This window comes from Thermobia domestica, chromosome 18, assembly GCF_964235325.1.
Source record: "Thermobia domestica chromosome 18, izTheDome1.hap1.1, whole genome shotgun sequence".
In the NCBI taxonomy this organism is placed as follows: domain Eukaryota; kingdom Metazoa; phylum Arthropoda; class Insecta; order Zygentoma; family Lepismatidae; genus Thermobia; species Thermobia domestica.
In genome coordinates, this window is record NC_137471.1 from 80,922,170 (window position 1) to 80,943,220 (window position 21,051).

Genomic DNA, 21,051 nt, shown 5'->3' on the forward strand with positions numbered 1-21,051 from the left:
TTAAAACATATTCACTATACCATTGCCTTATTCACAGAACAATACATTACTTATTAATGTATGACTGAAATAATAGTGCTTCGTGCAGATTTACTTTATCCAATAGGAATTGCACAATGATAAAAAAAAATGTTGCAAGGTATAATGTTCTTATTTACAGAGAAAAAGAGTTGAAAAGACTTAACGCTAACAAACATTTTCTTTAAACAGACATACATTTATTCTAATTTATGGAAGAAAGAAATAATTTGCGGAGCAGTATATTTATTAAGGTTACATATTTGTATAAAAGAATGTAAATACAATCGGGTCTGTCTTCAGAAAGGACGTGCTTTTAGCCACAAATTACACTGCTTCTTTTCGCTGTCTTTCATGCAGAATCCTGGTTTTGTTTTGATACATGAAATACCTGAAACAAAAATCCAAAAATATTTAAAATGTTACATTTTAAAATATTTAACATTTTTTTAGATTAAATGGACAAAATCTGTTCGGTCAGGTATGGACTTTTGGGTTTCTGGTAGAAAAATGACGAATTTTAAAAAAAAGTGTTTGTTGATGCTGAACAACTCGAAATGTATTACTATGCAAAAGTAAGTGGGTACCCACTGGCGTTCGAGGTACCATGAGGTACCTAATATGTCTGCATTTTTAGATATGTGGAAATATATGTCTCTAAAATGTAAAGAACTGATATCTGTTTAGTACAGAAAACCGCAACTCGGTAAGCCTTATGGATACCGAGGTATGGGAAAATAAAGGACAACACCATAGAAGTGTGAGTTTTGCGTAGTAGATTGTGCAGTTTCGAAAACGTAATTACTGAGGGCTAACAACAACTTCAAAAGTAGTTTCAATTCAATACACTACACACACGTCCTTATGGGGGTTTTCGGGTGCTATGGCATTCGCAGACCTCCCATTTCTAAACATTCTAAAATATATCTTAATAAACTTATAAAGAACGTTACAGGTGTGTGTTTACCGAAATCGCAAGTCGGTATGTTTAACAGTTACCGAAATATGGTGAAATAAATAGGAACACCATAGGTATGTGGGGCTTCCATACTTGACAGTAGTTTAGAAAATTAATGAAAATATGACTAATGGCTATCAAGATATTGTCAAATAAAGGGAGGACCCACACAGTTATGGGGTTTTCGTGTTAGGTGGTGAAATTTCCGAAACCGATCATGAAATCTGAATAAGCACCAGTAGCAATTTCATCCTAAAGTAACTGGGTATTTCCATGGGGTTTTAGAACATCATGGGTCTAAAAAGATTAAGTTTTAAAAGCTTTGGAAAATATAATTTGACATTTGTAAAGAGTATTAGAAAAGAGAATAGAGTTACCCAAAACTTCCAGCCAGTACATCTTACAGCTAGAGAGACACCGTGAAATAAAAGAGTATTAGATCTTGAAATTTCATAAAACAACTTTTGATCTTAATAAAAGTTAAATAAGATGGTACTTATATGGGTGAAGTGAGTACCTCACACTCGTCAGGGCAATTCCGATCGAAAGATTAATTCAGCTCGAAGTTTTCTTCGGGTAAATCCAAGCGTGATAATTCCTAGCGTACAAAAAGAATGAAAATTCTTTGTCAATATCTAATATAGCAACCGAGATATAAGTAATTATGTATTTTACGACGTCGTAAAAATGGAGACCCACATGGATTTGTACTGTTGAGTCTTTACTGTAAGAAGAAGAAATTTCAGAAAACTACCGTATACACCTTAATAGACAATTAAATGGGTGGAGGCACGGTGGCTTAGTGGTAGAGTGCGTACCTTTGGTGTATTGGGTCCCTGGTTTGATCCGTGTCCAAGTCAGTTTGTAGTCGACATTGTATTCGTGGGTATTCTAGGGGTACTCCCGTTTCCTCCCACCTTTACACTCCATCAATTCTATCATCAACATTCACTTGCCTTAATTTCATTTTAAAATTAAATGGGCAGTTAAGTGTGATCGTATCTCTGGGAATTAAGAGAATACTCCAGTGTAGTTTCTGCAAAACATACTAGGTACACACCCCACCACTAAGTGACTGTGTCCTCACTGATTTAATTGCATATTAAGGTATATACAGTAGGTTTTTGAATTTCTTTCTTATAGCAAAGACCCAGAAGTACAAATCCTTAAAGATCTCTATTTTTACGTCATAATATAAATGACTCGTTATATTTTGGTTACTATATTAGATATTCACAGGGAATTTTCATTCTTTTACACAGCTCGATGAACCTTTGGAACTGCCTGAAGAAAACCTAGAACTAATCTTTCCATCGAAATTGTACTGAGGTACTTACTTAACCCATAGAAATACCATCTTATTTAATTTTGTTGGGACCAATAATTTTTCCGAAGTTTCAACATCTCATACTCTTTTATTTCACGGTGTTTCTCTATATGTTAGATGTACTAGCTGCAAGTTTTAGGTAAATACATATTTCTAATACTCTTTACAAATGTCAAGTTATATTTTCAAAAGCTTTTAAAATTTAATCTTGGTAGACTGTAAGATATTCTAACACCCCATGGAAATATCTAATTACTTGAAGATGAAATTGCTACTGGTGTTTATTAACTTTCCATGACCGGTTTCGGAAATTTTATCATCTAATACGAAAATCCCATACCTGTATTGGTCCTCTCTTTATTTGACAATATCTTGATAGCCGTTAGTCATATTTGAATTCATTTTCCAAATTGTACCTTCAAGTATGCAAGCCCCACATACATATCGTGTCGCTCTTTATTTTCCCATGTCTCGGTATCCGTAAGGCTTACCGAGTTTCAGTTTTCGGTAAACAAATATCAGTTCTTTACATTTTAGACACATGTATTTCCATATATCTAAAATGCAGAAATTAGGTACCGCATAGTACCCCTCTACCCCATTGGGGTACCCACTTACTTTTGCATACCAGGGCAAAAACACCAGTGGTCGTTACTTTAAGGTTGAAAACATACTCTTTTGTCTCTTCTGTGAGCACCGTGAATCGGTCGGAGCTGTACCATAGTTGGAAAGAGACACTGATCCTTCCTATATGACCATGTAGTCAGAATTCAAAATCGAATAGCCGTTGAAGGAAAAACAATATTTTAAAATCCCTTGTATTGCCCCGGTAGTAGTCATCTCAAAATCGAAATGTTCCAGTGGTAGTTAGGGTTTTGTACCAGTGTTCGTCACTCAAATAACTTGACATAATTTATTCAGAAACGCACTGTTTATCAGTTTAAAATTAAGAATAGAGTATAAAGTACTAATCTTAATAACTGTGCATCACTTTTGGCACTCAAGAAAGAAAATAAAAAAGTTTTTACATACTTTTTAAAGCAATTTCAGTAAGAAAAATGTTAACTGAATTCAAAAGTTAACTGTATATTATTTTAACGTTAAGAGTACAATATTAATTACTATGTTTAATAACTATAGTGACTTTAAGCACTCAAGAATGAAAATAAACATGTTTGTACATACATTTTTAATACAATTTGAGAAACAAAATAAGTTAACCGAATTCAAAACTTAATTATATATCACCTTAAGATTAAGAATGGACTATAAAATACTGAGGTTAATAATAATGCATTACTGAAGAATGAAAACAAAAATGTTTTTAATTACCTATATTGTATTTACATGTTGTTATTTCTCATTAACATGCTTTTTGATAACGCACGATATGGGCTAGGGGTACGCACGAGAAATGATTTGAGACTGTCATCTCTCGCAAAGGTGTCGCGAAAGTTGTCTCGTCTCGAAAACTGTATCTGTTTCTATTGGAAGAGCTATGTCTCGTCTCGAATTTCGTAACAAAAATTCGTTACACATGCAGTTTTGTGTAAAAAGTGAAATGTATAAATACAGGAGAGAAAACATTGCAAACAAACATTATGTTCGTATGTTGAACATACTTTTTTGTATGTGGTGCAAAATATCTTCATCTATGGGGTTACTTTGCACCAAAGTTTATATGAAATGAAATCTTTGAGTTTTACGTTCCACGCTTTTGCCGGGTATGCTAAAGGAGACTATAATCATGAGAATGAATGAAATAGTAGAATGAAAACTGTGAGAGAAAACGGGAAAACCCCGAGAAAACCACACACAGTGTTTGTCCAACACAAAGCCCATTTGGCACGTGCTGGGATCGATCCAGGAACTCCACGCAGGAGAGGTGAACGCTCCATCACTGAGCTACCACGTCCCCAAAAACACAACCTCAGAATATACTTCATATAGAGTAGAAATGAAATGAAATCTTTGAGTTTTACGTCCCACGATTATGCCGGTTAGGCTAAAGGAGACGGTGATGATGAGTAATGAATGAAATGGTGGAATGAATAAAGTGGGAGGAAACGGGACAACCCCGAGAAAACCCACGCACACGGTGTTTGTCCACCACAAAGTTCACTTGGCGGGGACTGGGATCGAACCCAGGACCCCAAGCACCAGAGGTGAACGCTCCACCACTGAGCCACCGCGACCCCTCATATAGAGAAGAAGTAACAAGATGTAAAAAAAAAAAAAAAAAAAAAGGCACGTCTGGAGGACATGTAAGCTAAACACCAATACAATTGTTACAGATTTATTTACTTGCACTGTTTAGGCTGAACATTGCAACACCAATATCATTATGTCACATCCTTAACTATGCTAACTACAACGTAGACCTGCTTTGCTTCGTAATGTCCAAATAGTTGATTATTGTGCTCGAAAGCAGGCAAGTAGCATACAAATTTATGATGTTGAAGGCGTTATTTTTCACAGCTATGGAGAAAAGACATGAAAACGAAAAATAAAAATAAATCTTTGTTTTACTTCCTACGGTTATGCTATGTATGCTGACAGTCACAAATGAGTATTGAAAATTGATGATCTTGGAATACGATTTGGTGGAATAATGAGAGGGGGGGGGAATAGACATTGATTAAATATAAAATTGAAAAGAAATAAGGGCCTGACGCTCAAATATTTATCTATCTGGCAGCCATCTTGATCCCTCTAAAATATCATGAAGTACTTGATTGATTCTAAACCCAATAATAGTAATAGTAATTATAACAATAAACACAGAATATACCTAGATATAATTTACGCACCTTGAAGTGTAGAAATTAATGATTGCAATCCTCAGCATTCCAATAGTTCTTTGGTTTCTCCAAATGAAGATTCGGACATCGGTTTTCTTCTCAAGCAATAATGGGGTACAATAATCAGTTGCAGTCCAAAGCAAAGTCACTAAGTTAAGCATGAAAATAAAAGATTTTGTGTTAAATATTTCAATGTAAATTTCATGAAATAGAATTCATTAGTTAGTTACATACAAACTCTTACGCATGTAAGTCAGAATCTACTTGTAATAACTTGTAAATTTAAACAAACTAAATTATACTACAGTTATAGGGACATCAAACATATATTCCATAAGATATATAGGGTGTCTCAAAAGTCCCCTGACATAAAGTAACTCGATTATTATCAGAGTTACAACAAAATGTAATTGGGAAACCGTCTCCAAATATGATGTTTCCAATGTAAGTTGAAGGAATTTTCAAAATTGGATGAGCCGTTTGGCTGTACACTCTTTATGCGTCCAATGTTAAATGAAAATGCAACGTTGCCATTTACCTGGACCCACAACATAAGTGAATGAAGTTACTGATTTTTACGCTAACATGTCGATGGCTAGCCCCCATTTCAAACAGTAACTTCATTCACATATGTTGTGGGTCCAGGTAAATGTAACATTGCATTTTCATTCCACATTGGGCGCATAAAGAGTACAGCCCAAACGGCTCCTCCGATTTAAAAAGTGTTCACTTTAGATTGAAAACAACATATTTAGAAATGGTTTTTCCTCTTACGTTTTGTTGTAACGTCAGAGGACTTTCGAAACACCCTGTATACATCATACGAAGTTCCTTTCTAAATTCTACACGGGTGTAGTTTAATTGAATGTGAGATGGGTGATACACATTAGGCCGTTTGGAAATACTCTCACAGACGGCCGCCATTTTGGATTAAATTTGTTTGTTATAAACTGGTGGGTAATGTGATATATATATGGCCACGGGCTAGAATTTTCTCAGTATGTCAAATATGCAATCAGATTCCATGGAGCTTAATTTGGTGAAAAGTTATTGCCAATTGAACGTTGTATTTACCTCTTTCTTCTAGATGTAGAACCATACCGTTAGCACGTGAGGAATGCATCGAAATATTCAAACTGTGGAGCGGGAGGAGTGCCTGTACAGTGGTTACCGATTGCAAACAGAATCATCCACAATGTGACTGTGTTACATGTTGCAGTGTCACAGTAATTAACTAAATTTGAGGAGACGGGCACATTCGTGGACATACGTCGTAGCGGACGATCGTAGAGAGCTACAGATGAAGCAACGCCTACGGCAGTGCTGACTTCTTTCTCGATGTGGCCCCAGAGGAGCATACGTCATTTATTAATGCAATGTGGGTTGAGTCATAGGGTCTGCGCGTGTATAAGTTCATCCGTACAAGGTGCAAATGAAGCAACATCTCCACGAGAACGATGTTGATCGCCAAGTGCAGTGAGTAATTATGGTTAACATTTTTATGCAAATACTCTTTTCAGATGAAGCTGACCTCTACGTAAATGGGAAGGTTAATAGGCAGAACATGCACAATTGGTCACCTGACAACCCCGCGTGCAAGACCCCTCCAACATGACCAGCGCAAAGAAAATTAATTATGTTGTTGGCAGACAAATGAGGAATACGTCTAATCAGTCACTTTTTCATTCCATAAAATTAACTGCGGAATAATACCTCACGCTCGTACAGGGATAGATATTGCGAGCTGCGATGCCCGAGGATGGTACATTCTCGCAGTTTTTTCAACACCATGGCGCTTTCTTCATTATGGATTCGTATTGCGTCACTACTTGAACAATTCTCTAGAACATGGGTTGATCGACGAGAGGCAGTTGAATGGCTGCTCGATCACCGGACCTAACGCTGTTCAATTTCTAGCTAAGTGGAAAAGTTAAGGCTATGGTTTGTGCAGTAAATATTCATAATTTTTATCATCTAGAACAAAGTATCGCCATCGTCTGTGCACAAATTTGACCCTATATCCTACTTTGTGTCCACAGCAATTGGAAGAAGGTTCTGCAAATGTTTATTGCTCAGTAGGAACATGTGGAACATATACTATAACCAGGGGTAAAAGTGGACCTGAAAAGGTGGGGGGACGGTAGGTAGCGGCATCACTCCACGCCGTTCCTCCTGCCTATCTCTGCCCATTGTACCATTTTAGGATCTGGGGGACGCCCTACATATTTTTCGAGGTGGGGAACTGCGTCCCCCGCGTTCCCCCTCGCTTTTACCCCTGGCTATAACAGGGAAATGTGTTCGAAGTGGGAAAAATCAGAGGCGGTGTGTTTTATTACGATTTTGACTCGACATATCGGCTATCTAAATGTTCAAATGCAGTGAGGTGTGAAGCCTACAAGATTGCATTTCTATTTACATAATGTCTGAAAACCACTGGAAAGCTTCTTTTAGTTACGGAGAAAAAACGGAGAGACTGATCCATCCATCGTGAACAACTTTCTGGAAAAAAATAAATAAAAATAGCCTTACCTTGTATCAGAGAATTATACACGAAAGTGCTCTAAAACCGACTTTTAATATTAACAATTTCCAGCGGGAAAACTCCTGGACCACACACTCGAATGAGGGGTATTTCAAACTCCCGTAAGATCTGCCCCCACAGCAATCCCCTAAATCCGCCCATGCTCAAAACACGACGCTTATAAGAATTCAGACAAGACGACACATACATACATACGAAAGAAACAATTCAATACGGCACATCAAAATATAAACTAGATGAACTTCTTTGAAAACACCTCATTTTACAAACAAAAGGTAGAAAAAGGTAAAAATGTCAGTATTGTCAACTTAGAATCTACATAAGAAATAAAATCTTTTTATGTGCAAAGCTATTCGTCAATACGTATAAAAAATGGATTTATTAATGGTATTTAGCATTTATTCTTCCGTGAAGGTATATCTTGATCACTAAAAAACCAGAAACGGTATGTCTCTATCACTGGGGAAAAAAAAATCAGAAGGGTATGACATACCACTACATATAGTCTCACTTGGTTCACTGCCAATAACATTTCACCAGAATAAGTTACATGATATCTGATTGCATATTTGACATCCTCAGAACATTTTAGTGCATGGCCATGTATCACACTACCCACTTATCGTCCATATTACAATTTCGAATCTAAGATGGCGACCGTCCGCGTGATGTAATCCGAAAGTATCCCTCTGGGCCTAATGTGTATCTCTTATCTCGCAATCAATGTAACTACATCCCTGTAGTTTTCAGAAAGGATGACAAGGGACTTCTGATGCATCCTGTATATAATAGTTGTATCAATAATGACGGGTATACCGGCTAGGCTAAAGGAGACGCTGATGATGATATAATGAATGAAATGGTGGAATGAAGAAAGTGGGAGGAAACGGGAGAACCCCGAGAAAACCCACTCACACGGTGTTTGTCCACCACAAAGTTTACTTGGCGCGACCTGGGATCAAACCAAAGACCCCAAACACCAGAGGTGAACGCTCTACCACTGAGCCATCGAGGCCCGACAGGAATATTTGTTGAAGTCTACTGTCTTCTTCAGTACCAAGGTTACACAAAAATGAGCCTATGGTTTTGATGGAATTCGAACCAACATTATATGTATACTCTCTCAGTGAGAATCAAAGCTGGCACCAAGTTTACATATGCGCGCGCATTGTATTTTAATTATATAGCTCACAGAGCTATGGGCGTGCAAGCTAGGCACGTGCCCCGGGCGCGTGGTTGGAGGGGCTACTAAAAGAGAGGTTATATATTAGTACTTTTCCGTTTTGGTGTTTAATACTTTTCATCAGAGTGCGAAATCATGAAATCAAAGTGGGGGAGACTGAAGGACTGAAGAGAGCGAGAGAGAGGGGAAAAAAAAGCTGCGCAGTCTTACACTTCGAAGAATTGTAGTGAAGTGAGAAGGTCAGAATTCAAGATGACATTCGGATGCTTGGCACGAAGAAAAACATTGCAAGCAATTTTGAAAAAAAAAAAAAAAAGAAAGAAAAAAACTTAAATAATGTGATATATTTTGTAGGCTTTGGATATGTATGTTTTAGTTGGCATCAACAATTATTGGTGTGTTTTGTCACAATTGACAGTTTAGCGAGAGACTAGGCTAACTGACAATTTTAACTTTCTGAAAGAAAAGGAAACAAATGAAAACAGCGCGTTACAAAGGATACGACTGATATTCATAGTTTGGCTTAGTATACAACAGGGGTGGATCCAGGATGGACTACTGGGGGGCGGTGGGTTGTAATGCCACTACTTACAAGATAGAGCTACTTTTAAGAGATTCAACTCTGGGTGGATTTTATTTTATATTAAAATACACAAAGTTTCCTCTTCTTGGGGGAGATAGACCCTCCCTGGATCCGCCCCTGTCTCAGGACAAGCCACACAGACAAGTGGTTGAGGCAAAGGTCAATTAATGACATTAGTATGCTGTTCCGTCAAAATCTCAATCTTGACCTGGATGTAAGTTAGCCTGGTCTCTCACTCAACAACTCAATTGAATGTTTCATATGTAAATTAGGCACTTCTACATCACAAACAGTAAATATAACCTACCTTATTCTACGTTTTTAAATGCATTTCTACAACTGATTGTAACTTTAAAGGTTCTAATGAAGATTAGCTGGCGGAGGTTACCTAACATAGAAATGAGTTATCAAATTAACAGTTGTGCTTCGTGGGTGATGATAATGATCCTGAGGTTAGATGTTAAATTGGACTCGAGAGCGGAACAAGGGCTGATCTTATTCGTGTCTCAGACGGGGCATGGAATGGAACGAATATGAAAATAAGGTTGCTGTAATAGTTTTTCATAGGGTTTGTAAGATTTTCGAAACACTTGGCAATTTTTTTTTATCAAGACTTGACATTTTTTTAAGATAAAAATCAAGACTTGGCAATTTCAAGTTTCATCCCCCTCCCAATCTTGTAATGCTCGCTACGCCGCTGTAAGCAATACATATTTTCGACAATACTCGTTGTTCATCTGTTTCCGCTGGGTTCCAACGTGGTGAGCTGCATATGGGACTTTTAATAGTGTTATTATAATGAGAAAGAATTGCAAATTATGTTCATGTTCCTAAAAGAGGGAAATTGAAAGAGAAATTAAATTAAAAATAAATAAGGGAGAGAAAAGTAATTACTTGAAAATAAAAATAAAGTCTTTGAGTTTAATGTCCCACGATTATGCTGTTAGGCTAAGGGAGTCGGTGATTAAAGCAAGTTAATGATTATGGAATATTTGGTGAAATGAGAAAGTGGGAGGAAACCAAGTCCCCGAGAAAACCTACGAGCACGTATATGAAAATGAAGTAAAATATACACTGGCCTATGCTTTCTTTGTCTAGCAGAGTCATAGTTTGGAATCGAAAATGTGTTTTGAATCCTTGTATTTAGAGATGGAGAGTGTAAGTAACGAAATCACTTAATACATCCATTAAGATTTCGGAAAGCGAAATCTAAATTTAGGTAAGCTAACTCCATGTATTAACTGCTTGCATCCGCTTCGTACATTGTTCGAAGGGTCACGAAACAAATCACCTCATTTAGTCTACACATACCTAGTACTAGCGTTAATTACCTGCTTCGTTGGGTGAAAATAAGAAAACCAGTAATACATGTATGTTACGTTAGTCAGTCATTTTTTTTACTATTACGAAACGCTCCCTCATATCGGTTATTTTCGATCATTTGTAAGATCCGTCTCCCCTCTTTTCCTCCCCAAGTTGCTTGGCTGAATTTTGATTTAAATAGTATCGGAAGTGTCACTGTCCATTTCTGCGCCCCCGAAAACAATGGATTTAGATTAGGATTAGTTCACTTAACTTAGTAAGCCTACACAGCTTTGGCGCGGCTCGACTTGTTGGAAAGCAATCCAAAATCTAAACAAATATATCGATGTCACTGGGGTTTAGTAAAGTGTATCGTAAGTCAAGAAGATTGAGAATTACTGCCTCAATTATTCACTTCAATTAATCATCAAACTCCTTTAACCTGAAGTACATAATCGTGGAATGTTCAATTAAAATTATAATTTTATGGCATCTAGAAAAAGCACATATCGTACATTACGTTACATTACCATCCAATCGCAATAGGTTATTACAGACATGTGGTTGGCTTGAAGCTTAGCGTCCTATTCAGCGCCAAGACTGTGTACTACCTACACCTACAGCATAATATGGAATCCTACTCGCATGATCTTCGATCAAGATTTGAATCAACGGGAGGATGAAGATTTTCCCTCTCGTCAAGTAATTTCCCCAACTCGCCAAAGAATTTCTCCCTTGCCGGGAAAATATTTTCCCTCATTTCATATTTTACATATTATATACTATATATTATATCTTGCATCACTGAGAAATAAAATGCTTGGATTGTATATCTGAACAGTCGCCCCCTCCCCGCAGGCACGTAGCCACGATTTCGCAATACGGGAGGTCCGTGACGAAATACTGTGGTTATCACACCAGGGGTTCGATCAATCTAAACTATTTTACTGACAACATATCCATATTGATTTGTTAGGACAATAAAATGGGGATATGTTAGTAAGTATTTTAATTAAAGAATTATGAAGAAATCTTGCGTAAAAGAATAGAAAAAAGTATTGACAAAGACATAGTCTTCCGAGGTCATTCGAACTCGGTTCTTCTCGTCTTCTTTCTATTTCTCTTATCTTAGTTCAATGCCGTCAAGGATAGCAACGAGATCTCTTTCGGGAGTAAAGACATCCTATAAAATGGATTAGTGTTGCCGCGAAATTCAAAATGGTTCATATTATTGGTAATTCTGGGCATTGCTTAAGTTCTGACAGGCTATCTGAAAGAACCGGTTTATCGATCGTCATTTGTAGTCCATAGGGTTACTGGCGCAAATCCCGGGGGGATGAGGACATGTCCCCTCCAATCTTAGAACTGGGGGGGGGGACTTTCCCCTCAATAATCCGATTTGAAATGCGTTTTTTGGAGAGAAATGTGATGATTTGTGTCCAATTGCCACAAAGGAAAGTAAGATGAAATTGATGTCCCCACCCCAGAATAAGCCTTAAATCTGCCCGCCTCACAATTTTGAAGACAACTCTGCTCCCCTGATCCTCCGCAGCATTGTTTTTCAACTTCATAATTTGAACATCCTTAAAAAAATTATGAGAACTGTCTTACCCGTCCCTCCCAATGCTGAAGACAGATTTGCGCCGCTGCATACGGTTAACATGGAGCCAGATGGAATTCGGAATGTTCCGTTACAATAATATCCAATTTCAACTTGATCCGCCCCCCCCCCTCCCGTTTCCTCCACACAAAGCTCCTCGTAAGAAAGAGTAACCAAAACGCTTATTGTAGCTTTATATTTTTGAGGCTGATTCATCTGTTTCTTTCTGTTTCATCTTTCCTTAATATTTTTCATTTCTGGATCCGAAGGGGGGGGGGGTCTGGACCCACCTCTTGGCTACGTGCCTGCTTCCCGTAAAAAGCATCATTCGAACCCTGAATCAAACAACTCCATCTGTAAAGCAGTGCTGAGTTGATTTTATTATCCTTTTCTGCAACGAGGCACTATGAGACGTGGACTTACTGATTAACATGGACTCCAAACCACTCCCGCCGGGAATCGAACGCGGGTCTCCCACACCAAAGGCGCGTACGCTAACCGCTTAGCCATGAAGGAGCTCATATCTATAGCAGTGTAAGCAACAACAACAACAAAAAGAAACACACACACATACTAGAAGTTTGCGCAATTGGGGATCAAAACATTCTCAATGAAGTATGAGAAATAGTAAACGTCAATCAAAGTGGGCTTCTGCTTATTCTTTACTTCGTTAATACTTAATTCCTTCTAGAAATAGTGAAACAATACTATGAAGACACAGTACTTAAACATAATCGAAAGAATAAGACAAGGAAACAGAGTAATTTCCGACTAATTAAACTAGTCATATATACTATACCTAACTGTTACATTGTAGTTCTTACCATATTACGAAAGCGATATAACTTTTTTACCAGCCATAGAAGCTGGACGCAATCCAATACTGCAATTTAGACGCTGTAACGAAAGCTGCAAGTCAAACGCCTGACACTCCTAACTCTTCAAACTGTGTAATAGCTGTTTCAAGCGGCCTACAACTTATGACCTTGAAACTATGTGCTAGTAACCAAATTAATGCCAAGGTACGATAAAACACCCCAACTTGCCACAATGACGTCAACACAAGGAAGAAACAGAAAAACATCTAATTTTTGGTTCGAAAATTATGAAACAATAATAATAATAATGTAATTCTCAGGAACTCAAACATTAGTTAACTAAAGAACATAACAAGCAAAACAAAACAAAACAAAACAAAACAAAAAGAATCTTAAACGTGAGCTCTCCCTGACTGCTGTTTTTAAATTTCAGTGAGGCTGTAAAATATGTTTTGTTTTATTGTTAAAAAACAAAAAGAAAAAGAAAAATAAAGAAAGAAAGGGAATAAATTTTGTTGCAAATATCCTAGTAAAAATAGGTTTCCTAGACACAAGTGGCTCCGCGTAGCGTAGTTGCTAACGCTCTCGCCTTCGGTACGAGCGGACCCAGGTTCGATTCCGGTAGGGGCACTCGGTCGAAAAAGTATCAAAAGCTTTTAAGTCCAGACATCCTGAATGAGGCTTTCTTGGGTTTTCCTCATTTCATACCAGACAAATGCCGGGTGGTACCCAACATATAGGTCCCAGCCCGTTTGCTTCCTTCCCTTTCCCCGGATAGTGTGCTCACCGAGGGACGTCATAACTCACATGTGACGGGCTAACAAGGTCATTGATGCCGAAAGCCCAGAAATCTAAATCCTAAATCTTCACTACACAAGAAAATGTTCGCGCTGAAAACGGTTTCTTAGCAATTATGTTAAGCAGTCCTGTAGTAAATCTCCATCAAGTAATAAACCGTCACATATAAAAAGGAAAGAATAAACACATAACATTCATTTTGCGTACCTTGAAATGTAAAAAGTTACAAAACATTAATATTCAAAGATTTCTCAAACTTCAGATTAACCCATTTCTTTCTCCTCAACCATTAACGAGTTACAATAGTAAGAATTGTAGTCATAAATCACATTACTTGAAAGCAAGTTATACTAAAGGAATATATAATTAATGGAATATTTAACTAAAGTGATAATTTACTATTGCACTTACCCAGGCTTTTGTTTCCTTCCGCTCTTCTTTTCCGTTTGTAAACAACCTCGTTTATAAACCAGCTCGCAAGCATACGACAGTTGTTTCATGACGTCATCTATGGTGCAAGAAAGAGGTGTCTATAGGTGGTCAGGACCTCACACACAGATGGACGTATATAACATATAGCTGAAGTATTTAACATACGTATACGTATGTACAATACAGAAGATTATTAGATGTCAGACATCCTGCAGCGACATGATGTAATATCTAAGCGGGTAAAAGGCAATACCTGTGTAGCATATGGATAAAGTACGCTCCGTACAGATTTCCTTAGTAAACATAACGAATCCTTGTATTTGTACAATATACCGCTGTCCGGATAATGGATTTTTCTCAGTGTAGCTCTCGCGGAGAGGGGACTAATTAACCTGAGAAACACTATATAATCAGATTCAAATAATGCTGAGAAGTTGTATACAGCATTACCTTCGTAATAATGAAATCGGGTAATCTAACTATTCACTACTTTAAGAGAAGCTCGGTGGCAAATTATGTGCGAAACATAATTAAAAACATGATATAAAACTCCCATGAACTTGTATTTGACTTTCATTTCATTCATTATCCATTCAAATTATTATCCTAGATTACAGACCGTCTATCTGTTTCTGAAAAAAGTAAAGAGAAAATAAAACGTTATTCTCTAACTTTAACATTTTTGAATATCAGTCGTTCAGGTCTGAAACTCAGGACCCGAAGTAGACATATCGTTAAACCCTCGTAGATGGAACTGAGTGTTTTATTGAATCAAGAAATGCACGGTGTTCAGCGGGAAAGTATTTATGTTGTACATGCCTTCACTCCACTACCAATCAGGGCTGTTCTGTTTGCAAACGATCGATTCTGGACGTATAGAACAGGTGAAAAGCAGTTTATATATATGGTTATTAAAATTTTCATTATTTTAATAACCGTATATATAAACATAACACAAATTTACTCATTAGTACATGTTTTTTTAATCTTCATTATACAACCAACATTAAACGTGCATGCTCTAACTTTAGTCACTAAACGTTGTCTTCTTTAAAAATTCATTAAAAATAATCTGTTGCATGAAGTATATTCACCATTTTAAAAATTGTTTCCCTACTGGAGAATACGTAAAAGTGAATATGCTTAGCACAAAACAAAGAAGTATTAATGTCATTGTTTACTGAGTGTTCTGATCATGTCCATCTGGAGCTTACAAGTAGACCTCACCACTTCGCCGTTGCGTTAGCAAAAGGAAACAACTACTGTCCTAGAGTAGGGTTGAATATAAGACACTGACAAAAATTTTAGCTGCTAATGAGCACTAGAAATATGGGAAAACGAAATAGAAACATGAATTTGGAAAAGCGAAATACAATATAATTTGATAGTTGCAAGACCCATATATTTTTTAAATAGATGGAGGAACAATAGTTATGACTTCAACTATGTAAATCGAGTTAGGAGGGATGTTTTTATGGCATTCCAGATCATGGCCGCCATCTTGAAATCCGCCATATTGGATCGACGTCAACTTTTTCAAATGGAAAAAGGGTCATGTGAAGTATCAAACAACAATGATTTTTTCCACTCAATCTCATACACTAATTAGTTTGTCCATATCTACAACGGTTTACAACTTACAGTTCTTTGAATGTTGAAAACAGAGATAGCATTCTTACTGGACAAAATTACGGCAATGCAAGAAATGCAAGTCCTCTGTATTCATAAAATGGTCAAAACAGAATTTTGCAGAGCACCATGAGCACCTAATAAAAAGTGAAGCGTCACAAATATCACAAAAGTTTATGCCGGAAACATTGAAAGCGTGCTTCTTGGACACCTCGAACCATTCGATCGGCTCATCAATATATACTGATTTACAAAATGCTTATTGAATCATTTCTGTGAAGCGAGGAAACTGAAATTGATTTTACACAAGGGAATGCAGAGTGACAATTGTATCTCTGTCATGCAGTTTTGAATGGAAATGTTCATCCTTTATTGCATAATCACATATGGTACGCCTATGTTTTGTATTGTCTAAAAAAATACAATCAAAGGTTGAAATATGTCGGTGGTACCTTTTGGAATTTGTCGCACTTTCACTGATTTCCCAGGTGGAGCTATTGTGCTTCGCACCTCTTCATTATTAAATAATTCTCAGCTATCTGTCTGAAGATTACTGTCTGATACCGTTTGGAAAACTACTTCACGTGCGTGGATAAACTGCACGTACAATGCCTCCTGTAAAAGGGAACGCTTGACTTCGCGTGATAGTCCTGTATTTCTTTTCTAAACAACACGATCATAGGTCCACTCGCTAATGCGAAATCGGTTACATGTTGTCTTTTTACCGTGGTTTGGGTGTTGTGTCATGTAATTAATAATTTGTTTCGTCTTCTCAACCGAGAGTGAATCGCCTTTCTTGCGTTTCGATGGTGATGGAAGTGATGCGTCTGACACTTGGTGTTCTGTCGGCATCTTCGGAATCTGTTGTGTGATTACCCCCTTCCGCTTCCACACTAGTTTCTTGATTGTTTATCTCGTGATGTGCCTCCTCTAGAATATCTACAGTGTATTCCATTTCGATTTCCAGTTCTTCATCCGCTAGAAATCCAATTATGTCATCTGCGATTACTCTTTCCAGTTCTCATATATTTGTTGCTTTGTGCTTGAACCGTAATGTCTGCAACTACTGCAAGAGGTACATGGTAATGTTTGCCTTATTTAACGCCATGGCATGTCGTTTTCTGTATATATTTGTTGCCTGCACACACTCTCCCTAACACGCACCTCACAGAATTACAGACACAATGCAATAAACGAAATAACTATTTCTCAAACAGTTCCAAGTTCACGAATAGAAGACAGTGGGAATAATATATTTTTTGCACTTGTCTCCTTAAAAAGAGTTTGTCGTTGTAGAATGGTACACGATGCAGGTAAGCTCCTACCTTATACCGTAGCTGCTACGACCAGGAATTCCACTGGCAACCAACATTGCTATTCTCTTCATCGTGCTGCCCCAACTGCTTATAGTTACAGTTTGAATTTACAAACGCACACACGGAGCGGCGAGGTCAGAACCACTTTATGAGTGCTGAGGACTTTTATTTCTTGCATTGCCGTAATTTTGTTCTGTAAGAATGCTGTCTCTGAAGCCATGTTCATTGCCACTGTAGTTATCTGTTATCTCCTACAAACAACGAATTTTTCAACATTCAAAAACTGTAAGCTGTAAACCGTTGTAGATATGGACAAACTAATTAGTGTATGAGATTGGGTAGAAAAAATCATTGTTGTTTGATACTTCACATGACCCTTTTTCCATTTGAAAAAGTTGACGTCGATCCAATATGGCGGATTTCAAGATGGCGGCCATGATCTGGAATGCCATAAAAACATCCCTCCTAACTTGATTTACATAGTTGAAGTCATAACTATTGTTCCTCCATCTATTTCGAAAAAATATGGGTCTTGCAATTATCAAATTATATTGTATTTGGCTTTCCCACATTCATGTTTCTATTTCGTTTTTCCCCTATTTCTAGTGCTCATTAGCAGCTAAAATTTTTGTCAGTGTCTTATATTCAACCCTACATTAGGGCAGTAGTTGTTTCCTTTTGCTAACGCAACGGCGAAGTGGTGAGGTCTACTTGTTAGTTCTCTGTCTCCTTTAATGTTTGATAACTAGGGAAGTGTCTGGAAAAACTGTTAATTAGCTACCTATAAAATGTCCAAATATGGATTATTTTTTAACGTTTATCTTTATATATTTACTATCAGCTGTCTTTAGATTTAATGGGAGTAAAGTCCACCTTGGCTTAACGGTGAAGAATCCACTTGTGATATGGACAGTTTCTGGTTTATTTTGATTATATATAAGTTTGTAGTTGATAAAAAGAAATTTGTCTTATTCTCAAACATCTTCAATTTTCTTATTCCAGCAATTATTCCACTGTGTTGCACTCTCCTTTATTATCTGCCTTCTTTAGTTTATTGGGCATATGTTTTTTCTAATGCAGTATACATTCGACTAAGGATATATCGTTTCATGTTTCCTATCGTTTCATGTTTACGTGAACTTTGAGATTTCCTGTTATAAATGCAAGCAGAGGAAGGCACCCGCCCATCACATACAAATTTGATTGTTTCATTACAATATTCTTAATAACAACTAGAAATAAATATGATGTATTAATACGAGAAACAGTAAACCTGCCACTCTACGTTGCGTTCTTTAGGATGTCCTATTTTAAGGATCTCCCTATAAAGGCTTGGGAAGTCGCTAGAAAACGATTGAACTCGAGCAACGTTTAACCTCTCTATGTGATTGCTTGATTGTTGTTTTAAAGCTGCTTAACGTTATTTTAAGCGAAAGGAATATGCAGAGTCTATAGCTTAACTTGTGATCTGAACTAGGTACACTGAGAAATTCCAGTCTAGGACTTAAGGATACTTCTTCAATACAATGCTTTCTGTGAGATCACCATCCCAGTACCGGAGGCAACCTTCTCAGATGATCCGTGTCCTCTGTAAATACAGTGAAATATCGTATTTAAGTAGAATACTATCAATCGAGGAGGTTGCACTCCTGTCTCTGCATGGAGATTTCAGGAGAAACCATTTTATTCAAGCACTCTCCTTAAACCCTGGACCTTTCCGTCAGTGTAACTACTTGATGTAATGTAGAACTGCGGACATTACTATTAGATCGCCTAAAAATATTGAGCCCTTTGAGCACGAGTGGGCGTTAGCGTCCCACATTTCAGAATGCATGAATGATAGCGAACCAGGCTTAGCATCATTTGACGGCTTGTAGTTGAGGCAAGTAGATATGCATAAAGTGATGGGATTCTTATAGCCTGGCGTAAGGCAATGCACTATGAAGATGAGGGAACTTTCCGCTACCCGTGCTACATTTTATTCCTATAGAGGCTCAAACGCATCGCAGAGCTGAGATGAAATTTGTGCTATTTAAGGAAAAGGATGTGTTATCAAAAGCAATACCCACATGTGCTGCAGTCGCTTTCGTTATGGACATTTCCAGGGCCGGATTTAGCATTTTGGCGCCCCTAGGCCCAATAATTTTTTCCGCCCCCTTGTCTGGTTAAGGTTACTTTCCTAAAAACCTTTATTAAAAAATTGTATCAGGCCTATATGTTAATTGCTTAAACACCACTCCACGATGCAATTTTATCATTGCAAGTTTTTTGAGGAATTTACTTGATTCTGGGCTTAACAAAATACCGTTAATGTATTAACAAAAGATTGGTGAACTTTACCAACAATTATTTGTTCCAATGAACTTCAAAATCAGAGTACTTTATTAGCCTGATTTTTAAAAATCAATTCAAAAAATATGTTAAATTATGGCTATTTATTTGTATTTCTAGATATTTTTTTAAATTTTTTCCTCTCGGCCGTGCGCCCCCTGGGAGCTTGCGCCCATAGGCCCGGGCCTACCGGGCCTATTGGGAAATCCGGCCCTGGACATTTCTACATCTAAGATCCTCCTGCCATTAAGGGACCAGCAACAACAAAAAGAGATGACATTTTTTGACAAAGTCTGGCAAGACCGGTATGTAAGCAGACATGGCATCGCTTAGCTATAATCAAACAGTGCTAAACCATTTGGAGAGCAAAAAGAAACTCGACGTTCAGATGCCATAATTTAACTCAATGCATTCACTTGATCGAATTTCTGTCTGAGATCATCTGACTGAAAAAAAAACTCTTACTCGATCGAATTTCTATCTGAGAATCTCTACTTGAACGATCAAATCCTAACCATTTCCGAAGCAGTTGAACACAAGTGACCTACGACAATAATCTGTAGAAAATGTTGTGTCCAAAGAGAGGAGAAGCCCATACTGATGCCAAAAATATTATGCTGAGCGTTTGAAGGAATTGTAAGGTCATTGTGTATCACGTGCTGATGTTACTGGAAAGAACGATAAACCCAGATCTATACTATCGACAATTAGGTCTAATTCATCTAACAAGTCAATAGAAAGGGCCAGAAGTGGTCAAGAGAAAGATAATTTACACCACAATTATAATATCTGACCACATATATCTTTAACTACCTGGCAGATATTGAGAAAACTTGGCTATTTTGATGCATGTATCGTATAAACCGAACCTCTTGCTATTAGACTATTGTTTGTATATCTGCAGAACGCTCTGAATTGTGTTAAGTTAGTTTTAAAAAAATTGCCTTTGAAAACTATGTATGACAAATTTTTAAGCAGAAATCCCAAAATGTCTAAAGCGACGGGATTGTGGTGTTGCCGAAAATTATTGCAGACAGTAAATGAACAAAGTGGTGCATATGTGGTTTTATAATATTATTTTTAAATTACAATAAAATATGGAAAATATTCTCTATTTTATCTCGAAAAGCTCAATACCTTTTAGACAACCATGCATATTTACATCAAGCATAAAGTTCTGGTTTAACATGTAAGTTCACCAGTGCACTAACCTTATCACACACTGCTGATTCTTGGACCTGAAGATGCTGTGGTTTGATGCCTTTAGCGTTTTAACCACTTCAACAGAGAAAGAAAAAAGTCTCGAATAAGATTGGCAAATAGCCAATTATTATCAGTCTCATATATTTTAAGGTTTAGAACTCAATTACTCTTCACCTATATTAGGTTTATGAGCGGGTACGCAATTTTGTT

General features: G+C 37.3%; 1 long non-coding RNA gene across 1 annotated transcript; it reads right to left on the reverse strand.

Moving 5' to 3' along the window:
* Positions 1–308: 308 nt before the first annotated feature.
* On the reverse strand, positions 309–13,234 carry LOC145675790 (uncharacterized). The gene is made up of 3 exons (XR_014129213.1): positions 13,139–13,234; positions 5,114–5,252; positions 309–409 (listed from the first exon to the last, which is right to left on the reverse strand). It is a non-coding gene; the product is annotated as an uncharacterized LOC145675790 (long non-coding RNA).
* Between the last annotated feature and the right edge of the window lie 7,817 nt (positions 13,235–21,051).